Source organism: Orbicella faveolata, unplaced genomic scaffold (assembly GCF_042242905.1).
Source record: "Orbicella faveolata isolate gen_17 unplaced genomic scaffold, um_ofav_v1 contig_26, whole genome shotgun sequence".
Taxonomy (NCBI): domain Eukaryota; kingdom Metazoa; phylum Cnidaria; class Anthozoa; order Scleractinia; family Merulinidae; genus Orbicella; species Orbicella faveolata.
Genome location: NW_028301554.1, coordinates 11,494,975 through 11,509,703, shown reverse-complemented (window position 1 = coordinate 11,509,703; position 14,729 = coordinate 11,494,975). Strand labels below are relative to the sequence as shown.

Sequence of the window (14,729 nt, the reverse complement as noted above, 5' to 3'; positions counted from 1 at the left end):
CAACTGCTGTACGTTGTTTCCTAAACTATGGCTCAATGGTTACGGCAAAAGGAAAGACAGAGGGATTGGTTCTGACAATGTAAACTGGGACAGCTTACTATAAAACGGACCGAACCGTTCTATAAAACGGACTAAGACTTTCTATAAAACGGAAGAAGTTTGCTGTTAAACGGATAGTTCTTCCATTTAAATGGATTGCCCTCCCGTTTAAACGGATTGTCCTTCCGTTTAAACGGATAATGGTCTTTTAAAAACGTTTTGCCAATTTTATCAAACGGATCAAAAAACGGATTAAACGCTTCTAGAAACCGTTTAAACGCTTTTGGAAACCGTTTTAACGGATACTAAACGGGTAGAAAACACTTTCAAACCGTTAAACGGATATCCGTTAGGGTACGTTTTCCCAAATCAGGTCACAATTGATGATAGATCAAGTTTCTTCCTGATTTCCTCTGACTGGTTAAGGATCTCAAGCACTGTTGTTAATGCTATCTATTGTCGGGAGATACTCTTCAACATGTGGTGTTACTTGAACTCGATCCCTTGTTTGGATGTTAAATCCGGTCCAACTAGGCACCTTTTGGACTTCTGAATTGACTTACCTAGCAAGGATCCACAGCATGTTTTTCTGCTCTGCATTTCTTGCAGCTTTCTTGGTTTAACCAGCATAGTCATCCTTGGTTTTGAGAGGATGTGGTCCCACACGAGGGCCAGCGACATATACGTGAAGTTGGGATTGATATTCGTGCTGAAAGTCCTCTGTTTGCTTTTGTCAATGCGTGGTAGATCTTTTGGCGGTGGGTCAGGACCAAGGACTCTAGGCTGTACAGTGATTCCGTTGACACGGTGGGATTTTCCTTTCCCTGACAAGGTCTCCTCAATTCTGTCTATGTTGTCCCAGACAAGGTATGTGAAGACGTGTGGTTTAATGGAGACGGGAAGTGAAATCTATTATTTACTCTGAAACAATAGCGTAAATGATATCAACGATTTCATATAAGTTATAGATGCACTAGTAAATTAGCACTCAGTAACAGATCGAGTATTTTCAAACTTTAGATCGCACTGTAAGGCTAATTTCTCAAAGAGTTTAAAAGGATTTAATGCGAGCTGGTTTGTTTTGTTATAATATAAAGTACAATTTAAGTTCCAAATAGATAAAAGGTGGATTATCAGAAAAAAATGAGAAGCGGAGTTTTTTGCATAAAGGAGAGCAAGTTTTAAAAAATACTAGAGTTTTTATGAAGAAGGTTAAACATATTTCCAGCTATTGATTACCACGACAGAAATGGACTGTTTTTCCTCGTTTCTTTGTACTCTAGATTATGTTTTACTTAACATCTCATGTTGTGCCTCAGCTCTGTCGTCTTTGTCATGCTATTTTGCAATCAAAAAAAGTTTTTAAAACTGATTCATTCAAAATTAAGAGTACACAATACTAAAATGTTTACAAAATTCATATTTTGTGGAATAATTAAGTGACTGATAGATATCTAGTAGTTTAAGCACTTACCTTGACGAAGTTGGCCTTTTCAAAATGGTGGATACATCAAGCAACAGAGTTCTCAGACATGGCATAAATTAATGCACCGCTGACCAAAATTTGCAGGCTCGAGTATCATGAAAAATTTTCTCAAACACATTATGTAGACTCTTAAAAGTATAATTATGTCTCCACACTTCATTTTATTGCATTCTATAAGCATTTGTAGCTGCATATAATTGAACATTAACTATGGGCCAAATGTGTTATGCCTTGGGAGGGGGGTGCAAATAAATGCAGTCAGCACGGAGGAGCTACCATTGATCCAGTGCTATCATGGATTTTCCAAGTCGACAATAGGAGGGCCTTTCAAAAAACACCATGAAACTTATTCACCCTGAATGAAACTGACAGCCTAAATTTGGCTGCCTGGCTCATGGACTATTTAAGGGCCTATTTTGTCCAAAATTATTTTTTTACACCAAATTCAAGACTTTTACTTTACCTGAATTTTGCAAAAAAAGTTATTTTAAAAACTTAAAACACAAATGAGTTATCCACAATAATGTAAATTTCTTAAACGAGTCAATGAACTGCAAACTGTGATAAGCCAATTAAAATGTGCCAACCCTTGAGTTGAGCAGTAACAATTTTCGCAGCAACTGGTCTCATCTGTGGAGTCGTATCTCACTTCTTTTGTTTATCAATTTCTCACACAGAAATCTTCGCTTTTGTTGATTGTAAACATCTCTTAAGTGATAATCTAGGCGATTTTGCACGGTCTTCGCATTGCCACATTTGAATGGAAGCGCAAAATTAATTGCAAGGATCTGCAAGCGAATGTTTCGTCGATGCCCCGCCCTAGCTTCAGTCTGGCACAGAAGTTGATTGCTGCAGAATACTACCGACGAATTTAATCGCTAATATCTGACAAAGCAGCTTCTCCAAATGCTCCATTCCTCTGATTCGAAGGGTGTTTTTCCATATTCTAGTAAAACAAACAGGCCGATGATATACCCGTTTAGATTTTTTTAAATTGTGTAAATGTCCTCACTCGACTCGGTAGGCCTGTTCAAGGCTATTCCACTATCATTCCTCTTTTTCCCTTTTCCTTCTTTACCATTTATATGCTGATTCGCTTTATGAGCTGCTGAATGTTTCATGGCAGACTTCGTTACTCCTGATGTAAGATATAAAGATATTCTGTAAAGGTAAACATTGCACATTCATTCCCGGGAAGCATTACTGTAGCCCGCTAGGGAGTTCAAAGCTGCATTTCATTGGTTGGTAGCATGGCCACGTTGACAACCGCTTCAGTGAGGTGGAAAACTGAATTTCTTTCGAGGCTGAAAACTCAAGGTTTATTTTTGCGTGTATTACCTCTATTCAAATGAATTAGTAAGGTATGTAGATTTATCAGATTTTAACAAAACTTGGCCAAAATCTTCATCAGATATTAGCGTACCAAAGTATGTGAGGCTTTTGCGAAAATCGAAATATTTTTCCTGGGACGTCCCATTGAGTAACAGCAGTCAGAAAATTTTCTATTGTCCAACTTTAAAAGGGATTTCCTAAACAACCAACAGAAATATTGAAAAAGCCTTACACAGTTTGTTGGCCCATCAACTCCTGATTGATAATGTCCAGTCAGTTTGTATGTCTGCGGTAACACAAAGGTTGGTAATTCAGTTAAGCAAGTACGGTCATTTTTGCGTTTAAAGGCTTGTGCATGCCTATCAAAACAAAATTAGCAAACTGTATTGTTATTTTCAGAATATACAATTTATTAGCTTTACAAGGATGTACAGTTTACTGTGGTTTTCTTTAAAGCAGCACGTAAAGAAAGCATTTTCTGGAAGGCACTCCTGAAGGTCTACAGTAACCTTAAACAATAAAATACTGAATCAAGAATATCTCCAGAAATATTGGAACAGTGTTCTTCAAACATGGCACCAGAAATGTACATCACAAAAGAAACAACATGACACCTATGTTGTTGCCATGGCAACACTCTTGGCTCCTGTCTCTTTCCGAGAAAAACCAAATATCACCATTTGCAACCTTTTACAGTGGGACAGAGGGTCTTGCTCGGACCACACATGGTTCCCATATAGTCTTAACTCTCCCCATTAGATTGTTGGGAGTGGATGATCCTTGTTTAAGATAAAATCTGGGAATCTTAGTCTTAATTAAAACAGGAACAGCGGCATAACTGTTGTCATGGCAACAACATGATGGGTGTCATTTTGTTTCTTTTGTGATGTACATTTCTGGTGCGAAGTTTAAAGAACACTGCTTTAATATTCTAGAGATATTCTCAATTGAGTGTTGTACTATTTTAGTGGAACCACTTATGATGTCATCACTTTCCTCATTTGCATAATACGAAAAGGTGAATATCTCTAAAATGGAAAAAAGATATTCCAAAAAGGAAAACGCCATTCTTCTTTGCTTTAAAAAGCCTTTCAAATACACAGCAGTTATTTTTTACTTCATAGGCATGTTATGGTAGCTCAGATTTTGATTGGTCATTATAACCACTCTTTATTACTTGATGCTACAATCATAGTATCAAAAAACTGCCCAATCATTGGTGGACATGTTGTTATCATTTTCGTGACTTAATAGGTTACCATAGCAACAGTATGACCTGCTAAAAACATCTTTAATTACAGCTTTAGGGGTCTATAATTCAAACACAGCTCAGTGAAATTTTTTTATTGTCAAATTTTGATAAGCATGATAAGATGCAACTTTTGGCAAAGTTTAAAAAAATTCTGTACATAGGGTTCAGAGCTACCTTAAATTTTGAAAATTTAAGGTGGCTCTGAACCTTATGGATAGAATTTTTGTGAGACTATGTGATATTATTGCATAATCTCATATAGTCATCGGTCCGTGTTGAAGGTTTGAGGATTTTATGAAACCTGAGAATCTCTCCCCTGAAGAGAGTTAATAGTTAATGAAGATAGTGAAAACTCGCCTGATGAGAGTTAATATTTAATTAAGATAGTGAAAACTTGAGATGAAATCGGATTGTCGCATTTACAAAGCGGCAGACAAGATGATATTTGAAATGTAAACTGCCTTTGCTTCTGGTTAAATTGCTTTTAAATGGCTCAAACAGACCCAGGAACACACTCAGGTAAATAACAGTGCATTTATTTTGTAAATGATTATGGTATTGCTGATACAGTGTTCAGGTCCCCTGTGCTTTGGGCAAGCGAGAAGATTTTCACGAACGTTAATTGAATGGGAGCATTAAAGCTGACCACAGGTCAAAATTTAAGCTTGTTCTTTTGTTTTTTAAGCGATGATGGGGTGAATAAAATCCCAACTTGCGGTGTTGCAGTGATCTCAAACCCTTTGGTGTGTGACATTTGTGTTTTTCACGCTACAGTGTTTGGTAAAATAAAGTTATTTGAGGTGCTGTGGTTTCTTGTTTGACCTTTCTCAGACCTAAATTTAACATCCAAACTTTGTTAATCTGTACTAATTTATGACAAGCATGTGCCATTGTTTTTAACAAAATACAGACCAACACTGTCTTGGTTAAACTTCAATATGCTTCAGCTGTCACCAATCCAAAGCTGTTTTCATTAATACATAACTTGACAAGTAACTTTACCTCTGCCATGATGCACTCGTAGCTGGACTAAATGTATTATTGACTGTGTAGCTTTTTTCAGCTGATTTACAGGCAGTGCCAAAAGCGTTGTGATGCGTTCATTTCGTGTAAAATTGTTAGCGCCGCCCAAGACAATAGAAAGTTGATCAAGGTTAATGTTCTATTTACCCTGTGATCAACCATGGTTTAAGTAGCCTTCACACAGCAAACTTAAGTTGGCGAACTTGTGTTGGCAAACTCAAGTTGACATGTGTGAACAGCACAAAAACAGTCGGCAAACGCGTTGGCAAATTGTTGGGGACAAATAGACCTTGCCTCTATTCTCGCCAACGTTTTCTTGTTGGTAAACTCGTATCTGACGTGTGAACGATTGGCAAACATGTTTTGTTGACTGTCAACCAATCAAAACACAGGCTCTGTTCACGTGATTTATTTGCATGACACGTCACAAAATGGTGGACACAATTCAAGATAAGCATGAGGCCACTTTTAAATTTATCTAAGAGGTTCAGGCACGTCATGTTCATGAATCTTTACGAGGTGAAACTTCACGCTTGTTTTTCGAGAGAATCCCTCCTCTTTAAATGAATTAATAGAGTATGTAGAAGAATGATATGATTGATCATTGCAGTTATGCACACAACTTAAGCAGTTGTGAAATTAAAGCCTGAAAAAACATCAGGCCTGAATGGAATTTGAACTAACGACCTGAATTTTTTTCAGGTCATGGGTTCAAATCCTGTCCAAGCATTCTCGGCAGTTCAATGAACTTTCATATATTCTCTTGTATTCTTCATCTTCTACGGGTATATTATGAACTCACAAAGTGGCCAGCTCCCAGTTGGCTTGATAGCTCAGTTGCTAGAGAGCTGTACTGGTATTGCAGAGGCCATGGGTTTGAATCCTGTTCAGGCCTGAATTTTTTCAGCCTTTAATTTCACAAATGCTTAAGAGCAGCTTCACCTAAATATCAACTAGACTTGCAAATGGCAAAAAATCAAATTTCCTCAAACTCGCCCAGAATGAAGCCCTATGGGTACTAGTTACAAAAATATTATTTTAAGTTTGATCAATCAAAAAAATTTTTATGCAATTTTTCTTTTCGATGCCCCAAATTGACCAAAATCAATTGAAAATGAGTGGCATATTCAGAGGCTTTTAAACTGAAAAGTGAAAATCTTCATTACAAACTGACTGCACGTCGTATTTTTACTTTCTTTCTTGTATATTTAGAGCTTAATAGTTCGTGATTTGATTAGAATGAAAACATTTGATGAATTTTCTTAATTAACGACCCAAGACAGCTTAACAAGAGGTCTACATTTAGCCTATTTTCAAATGCTAAAAAGGCATTCTGGTACATGGCTTTTCCCAAAACAACTAGTTTGGTCTGAAAGAGTGTTGTTTGTTCTTAAAATTAGTGAAATAAAATTATTGGATATTAAATAAAATCGCGAGCACTGAGATAGCGAACTAATCACAGCACTTCTTCCTGAAAACATGACCTTTGACCCAAGTGTAACAAAACTGATTACTGCAAGAAAAGCAAGCGCTTCATTATTTTGAAAATCTTCTAGTGATATCTCTCTGAAACCTTTATTGCAAGAAACTATTTCCAAATATGAAATCTTACAGGGTCAAAGAAGGAGCTAAAGGGCACATTTTGTCATGCCAGGACAATAACTTTATTTGCTGAGAATTGAAGTCAATGACCGTTAACAAATTCCAGTGAAATTTGCAAACTTGAAGAATGTTACCCGATACCTACCTGAATATCTGCTAGTCAGTAGGTGAGTAAGAAAGTTCGAATCAGGGTTAAGGTCATTTGAGAGTGGATCAAGTAATCTGGGCTAGAAGAGTCGTTTTCTTAGATTAACCTTCAAAAGAAGCTGGGTCCAGATTTGGGAACCTCTACAAGAAGAAATGTTTAATGTTCCATGACCTGCCTGCTACTATAAATTCCATGCACATGCCGACCGCATGTTTGTCGTAAAACCAACTGAACTCCACTGACAGTCCCCATAGGCAAACCCAAAACAAACAATCCCAAAAAATGTAAAGTGAAATTGGCTGTCTTCATGAACAGCTTTTGCCGAATCCAGCAGGTAATATAACCACCAAATCTTTACCCACTAAAAGATGGTGTCACCTGAGTAAAATTGAATACCATTTACCTCAAGTCTAATAAATCTTCACTGAGGTTAGCACAATTTCACAAACCTTCCTCCACAGCATTGTGCAAGTCACATTTATTTTGAGTTATTCCTGGAATCATTCAAGCAAATTTGACACAGTTGTCAATCAAGATGACCACACCACACCAATCAGGTGCCCTGTTCGTGAATGAACGGGTTTTTCAAAATCGAGGGGTTTGAGGGCAAGATTTTCCTCGCTCGCCCCAACACCCCCTGCTTTGACAATTTTTTTCTCTCGCTCCAATTTACACACGACCAGGATGCGGAAAAGCACAGGAACGCCTGCTATGCAGGCTAGGTCAAAGACTGATGCTAAACGCTCAACTCTTCTTTCTTTGTGGTTTCTGCAGAATCCCCAGTAAAGCTGACGGCTAAGGTTTCTTCCTCTTTGTTCCAAGGAATTCCCAGTAACTTCGCTTCATTTGGTTTTATACCCAAGTGTTCCTTGGTATACGTTTGCCCTTCATCTCATGGTACAGCTTCAGCCTCCAGTTTCTGGAAATTTGAGTGCCATTTACATGTATGCAGTTTAAACCCTGCTTCTCCAAACTCTAATGACGTATGAGTTACTCTTGGAATTTGCTGTGTTGATCACCTGCTGGTTTATCTTCTAAACCTAATCCAGGCTGCACAGTTTCTCATAATCTGTTGAAGAACTTCTGGTGAGCTACATGCTGCTCAAGTTGATCTCTGCACCTTGGGACATGATGGTCCAACCAAAGAATGTGAGCTCTGCAACTGGTTCACCTGGATTTCCAACTCTCAGCACTGGGCTTGTCTTCAGCTTTGCATATTCACTTGCACCTAGGATCACACAAATTGGCAGCTCTTGTTTTGTATCCACATCATCCATCATTACATCTTTGTGATACTGGTGCTGTGAGATGATTTCTGCATATTGTGGGTTGGACACAGACAACAGGACACCCTTGTCGACTTTACTCAGGGTAGTAGGCAGGCTGAAATCCCCTTTGATGCTAGAGATTTTCGCCTTGGACATTTCTATCTTCTGGCTTAGCCTGTTGATGTCATCATCATTTCAATTTTCTTGTACTCCTTGTGGTCAGGTTTCCTGTTCAGTCGCTCAACCAGTGTAGGTGATGCACATGAGCTGCTTGCTCTAGTGTCTAATAGTGCTCTACATGTAATTCCCTCCACTTCTACCACAACTACTGGATACAACACCTGACCTTCCCTGGTTTCTACCATCAGCTGGTTCAAACTTAACTTGTTGTCACTCATATACTTCCTCCAATCAGCTATCACTTTGATCTTGTCACATCAACTGATTTGTGTTCTCCTGATTTACAATGAACACAGGACTCTCCTTGTTTTGTTTGAAGTGCCTTATCCAGGGCTTCAAGTGTCCCTATATTTCCTACATTTTTTAACTTTCCCTATACTTTCCTATTTAATTCAAAAACTCCCTATAATCCCAACAATTTTAGAATAAAGAGGAAAAAAATAGTACCGGACTCATTAACTTATATTTTAGTGGATGTAACGGCAGGTAGTCAATTTCTAGATTCTTGAAGACGCTGTTCTTAAGGCATGCCAAAGGTCATGATGTTGCAAAGAAAACTGTGGACATGCTGGAAGAAATGGGCTTCCAGTTCCCTCTCTCAGGCTTGATGCTGGGAGAGATAAGTCTGCCGTCAGATGGACCAAATGTTAACGAAACAATTTGGAGTGCCATCAACAAAGTACTCTTAGATGAAGGACTCCCTGGATTTCTGCCATTCATACATGAATGTATAAATGTATTTGTTAAAAGTTGCAAGACAAGTACTTCCCAGCTCATTTGGCTTTTCTACTGTTTATAGAGTCTTCCAGAGCAAAGGGTCACTTATTCATCTACTGCTCTATAAAATGTATGAGCTGCTGAAATTGTTAATGGGTCACTTCTTGAAGAGCCAAGTTCTTAACGACTTTGAGGGGAAGAACCTGCTGAAGTCAGACAACCTACATGTACCATCAAATTGATATATATAGAAAATGGTGAAAATACTTGTGCCCTGACCAACCAAAACCTTTGGTTTGGGTAGCTCTCACAGGTATGAAACAGTCTTATGTGGACACTACAAAGTATCTGATTGACCATTTACCAATAGACAATAAACTTTTTAGACATGTTTCTTTCCTGCAACCATTTCGCAGAGATAGTGAGCTTGGGATGCAAACTATTTCGAGACTAGCCGTAATGATGCCAATATCAGAAGAAAAAGTGGAACTTATTACACATGGATTGTGTACAAGGCCGGAGCTGTTGACACAGATCGTAGAGAACAAGCTTTCATGGCCATCCTTGGAAGCAAACTTCAAATAGAGAAGCACAAATCTAAGAAACAGATAAAGTTGTAACGCTTAACAATAAATAGAATATCAAAAATGGATATAACAACAAAACCCCCCCAAAAAAGGAGCCACATTACTGGCCATTGTAGATATTAACTCTATTAGTTTAGAAAAAGGAACCTGTTCTCCGTTTTATTTTCTTTCTCGTACTTATTTCTTGTACTTTTATCTCTTTTTTTTCTTCGTAAGTTCTCACTTTTGTTTTTGGTACTCCTATAATGACTTGTAAGTAAGTTATGTATTGTAATGTATTGCTATGTCATAGGTTATAAATAAAACATATTAAAAAAACAAAGAGTAGATCATAATTACTGGTGGTCAAATGTCTTTCAAGAGAAAGTTCAAGTATTCTGCGCTTCAGAAGCTTCTTTCCCTAACTCATGGTAATAAAGTTGTAGAACAGAGTCTTTCTGCTAATAAGAAGACAGCAGGACCTCACTAAGTGATGTGGAAATAAATGGTCTGCATACAAAGATCATTCAATCCATATGAAATTGTATGGAGAGCTACACAATGTTCACATTACAAAAGACCTCTTCAAGCAACAAGAGGGGTGTGCAAAGCGTTTGGAAAAAAAGAACTGTTAAGGAAAAAGGCCATTCAGGATGGAGAGAAACAAAGGCTAAGAGATGCAGAGAAGGAAAGACAACAGGAAGCACAGAAGCTGGAACAAATGAGACTAAACATGGTTGAGACAGGAAAAGAACTGAATGGATGAAGTCAGAAAAGCTGAAGGAAAGTGAACTACAAACAGCCAAAACACCATCTGATAAGAAGAAGCAAACAAAAGATTCATGCATTCCAAGCAATTAAGAACAAGAACTTCAGTGAAGTAGCTGTGGCTCAAGGGCTTCTTGAAGTTGCAAAAATGAAGATGGAAAATCCAATGGACCAACACAAACAGTGTTCAAATAACTAAACGGAACTAGACAAGAACAAAAAGAGACTGTTAGAGGGCTGAAGGAAAAACAGGATGTTAAGTAACGGTCCATATAAGAAGGATAGCACCACGCGGCAAGGAATGCAAAAAGGTGCTAACTTTTGCGCAACTTTGCTATTGTTGTATCATACTTCTGATTGGCTCAATCAGCAAAATTTACCAAAACTTCAGGTAGCTGTATAATGTATTTATCTGTAATTGATCAATTATCTTGAAGTTCCTTTCAACAAAATCTCTTCTGAGTCTAAATACCACAGTGATCCCATGTGGGGAACATTGGAAAATTGGAAGCTTTTATTGTCTTTGTTTATGACTGTTGTGATTGGTTGAAATGTTTTAACACAAAGGAAACTACTTTTCAAAATAGAGTTTAAATACATTTTATTTCATAAACCTGCTTTCCATCGGTTGATACATTCTCTGTATGAAAACACAACCATTTCAATGTGGGAAAAATGTATTGCCGCAGAACAATAGAAAATGCTGCAGTTCTTATCTGGATCATTACTTAAATGCACTGATGAGTAGCATGTTGAAATTCGAAGTTCACAAAAACCTGCATGAATAACAGGATGAAATTGATGTTAGAAACTTTCTTGGCAAAAATCTCTTTAAAAAGCAGAGTAAATATTTGTACTTTTGTCAAGTTTCTCTTGTAAGTGCTTCAAAATATCCCTATATTGTCCCTATAATTATTTTCGAATTCCTATATTAACCCTATAATTTTTAAAAAAAGACCCTATATTTAACCCTTTATTTTTCCAGGAAGCCACTTGAAGCCCTGCTTATCACTTCCTCTGTCATGCCTCCAAGAGCCCCCATCCCTATAGCTATCCAGGGGCACTGGATACTAATGGAGGAAACCCCCACCCTTGCCAATCATCATATAGTCTTACAAGGTCGGCTGGGATGCCTGGTAAGAGTAAGTCCAATGTGGATATTGCAAAATGGTATGAACATGAAAAGAAGAAAAGATATTACCCAGGGCTGGGAGTTCTACAATCACTGATGTTGCCTTGTAAAAGGAAGGAGAAAAAGAAATGAAGTCCATATTTATTTACTGTACCATATAAATAACAGTGAAAAGCATGGTTTGAATTCTTCTCAATTCTGCTGTTTCTCGTCTAAAAATTGTTGTCTTGGCGTGAATAATTCAAAAATTTATACAGCTCATCAATTTTGTGAGTTAATTTTCAATCATTATCTTCTTTTTGGGCAGTCAAGTACCATCAAGCACATATAAAGCGCACATCTTCAGGAAATGTGCTACTAGCTTTTATAAATAACTGAGCTTCTATGTGCGCTCTCATTGGTTGATAGGCATGTTTAGATGAGAGTATGTAAACGTGGTATCGATGCTTTAGATTCACACATATTTTTGAGAAATATTTTATAAAAGCAATAGAGGAATTTTTCCATGTTTACATAGCCTCATCTAAACACCAGGGGGGTTCGGAGAATTCTTGAAAGTTATACAAACCCTTGATTGCAACTCGGCTTTGCTTAACTGTCTTAAATTCTCCCAAACCCCCTTGTGTTTGGATGAGGCTATCTTAACACTGAAAAAGTACTCTATTGCTTAAATATGTGACCTCTCACACAAAAACGTCACTAACAGATATCCGTTAAACGGTCAAAGCGAATGGCTGGCGAACTGCTAACAAACGGATGGGAAACAGATGTTCCAGCCATTTCAAATGGTTTTAGGAACTGTTTGAACGGCCACGGAAAAATTTCGAACGGATGCTATTAGCATTTGAATGGCACTGGAAAAATTTCAAACGGATGACACCAGCCGTTCGAATGGTGAGTGAAAAATTTTGAACAGGTGATGCCAGCCGTGCAAACGGCTAACGAAAAATTTCGAATGGATGACGCCAGCCGTTCAAACGGCTAACAAAACATTTTGAAGGGATGATGCCAGCCATTCGAACGGCTGATGAAAAATTTCGAATGGATGATGCCAGCCGTTTGAACGGCTAAAGAAATATTTGAAACATATTATTCCAGGTGTTCGAATGGCCAAAGAAAAGGGTTTGTATTGAACGAATGGTGCAGGAGATCTTGGTGTTTTGATGAAGGACGTGTTTTTGCTCCCCTTTCATAGGTCTATAGCTGTAATTCTTATTACACACTTCTTCATTTCTGCTTTCAAAACTTGACAAAACTTAGAAATGGACACCAAAAGCTTTTAACAGGATAGAACCGGCAATAATTGTTTTCCATCACAGACCCGAATCTGTCTCTTCGCAATAATGTGCGGAAATTTGCATACCAATCATTGACCCGTTGTGCGTGACCTGTAACGCAAGTTTTGTTGATAGAGATGAAGCGCACTTCGACAGAACTCACTAGTAAACATTAACATTGTCTTGTTTCAACATCTCTCCTCAGAGTAGAGCACCAAGTTTATTTTAATATTATGTCCTGTCTGTCTTTTGGTAATACATCGTCAATCAATATGATTCATTGTAATATTCCAGATTTGAGTTTTCCAAAGAGAAAGAAAGAACGTCTTTTCCATTATGGCCCTTTAGAGTCTGAGTTTTAGGTTTGTTTAGTTCAGTTAGTTAATAGGGGAGAGGCCCATTCTCTCGCCACACTTCTCCCCTAGTTTTTCGCTTGCTGCTATTCCCGCTGTGCCCGAACCAACTGAACGCCTGGAATAGGCTATTTTCCTCTGTACTGAAAATGCGACGCAGTTTTAGTGTTATTTTCAAAGTGCAGCACCGAAATTTGTAGAAGAAAGCGTTTAAGTCATGTCAAATAATTTAAGTGTGACACTTTAAGGAGTCTCTTTTTCAAAATAACTTTTTTCACTGTTAAGGTGAAAATTGTAAGCGGGTTTTTGCGTTGTGTGGGTTTAATTGCTATCGTTTAAAGTTTCCTTGACAATCCGCTGGAAACAATCGTAACAAAGCATAACATGAGCCGTTATGACATCTGTTCAAAGTATTTATCTCTTGAACCGTGATTTTAACTACAGTTTTTCTTTCGGAATGGACAAACGTGGTCGTTTGAATCGGAAAGGTTGAATGTTTGTTTAAATGGACACAGCCATTCAAGCGGCTGGATAAAGTTCCTTGTGAACAGATAGTCCCAGCCGTTCAAGAGCCTGAATCCCATCAGATACCTTTGGCCAATCAAATGTCTGATTAGTTTTGTGTGAACGAATAGCAGCAGCCGTTCAAACAGCTGAATACTATTTTCCCGAACAGGTGACACTAGCTGTTCAAACCACTGCAGTTCCTTTCAAACAGACAACATCAGCCGTTCGAATGGATAACTATTTTTTCGAATGGATGACCATTTTTTTCAAACGGATGAAGATTTTATTCGAACGGAGGACCTCAGCCGTGCGAACGGATGACGATGTTTTTTTGAATGGATAACCTCAGCTGCTCGAATGGATGACAATTTTTTTTGAATGGATAGCCTCAGCCGTTTGAACGGATGAAGATTTTTTTCAAACAGATAACCTCAGCCGTTTGAACAGATGAAGATTTTTTTTGAACGGATAGCAGCAGCCGTTCAAACAGCTAGCATTTTTTCTGAACGGATGATCCAATCCGTTTGAACGGCATTCCATCGATCATGAACGGATGACAAACGGATCGCAAACGGCAAGTGAACGGTTTTTAAGCGTTCGAATGGATAGCTGTAGTGTACGTTTTCACATGAGAAGTCACATGTAATTTACTCCTATACTAGAGATGTTCGTACGAAAATCTATTCTATGTAGATTTTTCTGCCGTAAGATATTGAGTTCTTGCATCAGAAATGCAAAGAACAAATGATAAACATTGCTAATAAAAATTAAAACTAATCACTGCATGAGGATATCGTTTCACCTTCAGGTCGAATATAATTTGAACTTCGCAACAACTGCAAAAGCCTTGTACACTGGTCAGCAGATTTGATCACAAGAAGTCTAAAAGGAAGTGAAGGAAGGAGTGAAGGAGGGATTGAGTGAATCTCCTATCCATAATATCTACAACTAGGATTTTCCAAGATAAAAATGGAGCTCACAGAGCTCATTACTGAGTTATAAGCACTCAAAGCAAACATTAAAGGTGTTTCTAACAGGTTGTATTTTTGCTATGGTAACTAGGCCTGTTATATACATAC

The 14,729-nt window shown here is 37.9% G+C and overlaps 1 protein-coding gene across 4 annotated transcripts in view; it reads left to right on the top strand.

Annotated features, from left to right (window-relative positions):
• The window catches only part of LOC110048177 (integrator complex subunit 3-like), a 317,013-nt gene that overhangs the window by 131,053 nt on the left and 171,231 nt on the right, over window positions 1-14,729 (top strand). The gene's annotated exons all lie outside the window — the stretch shown is intronic.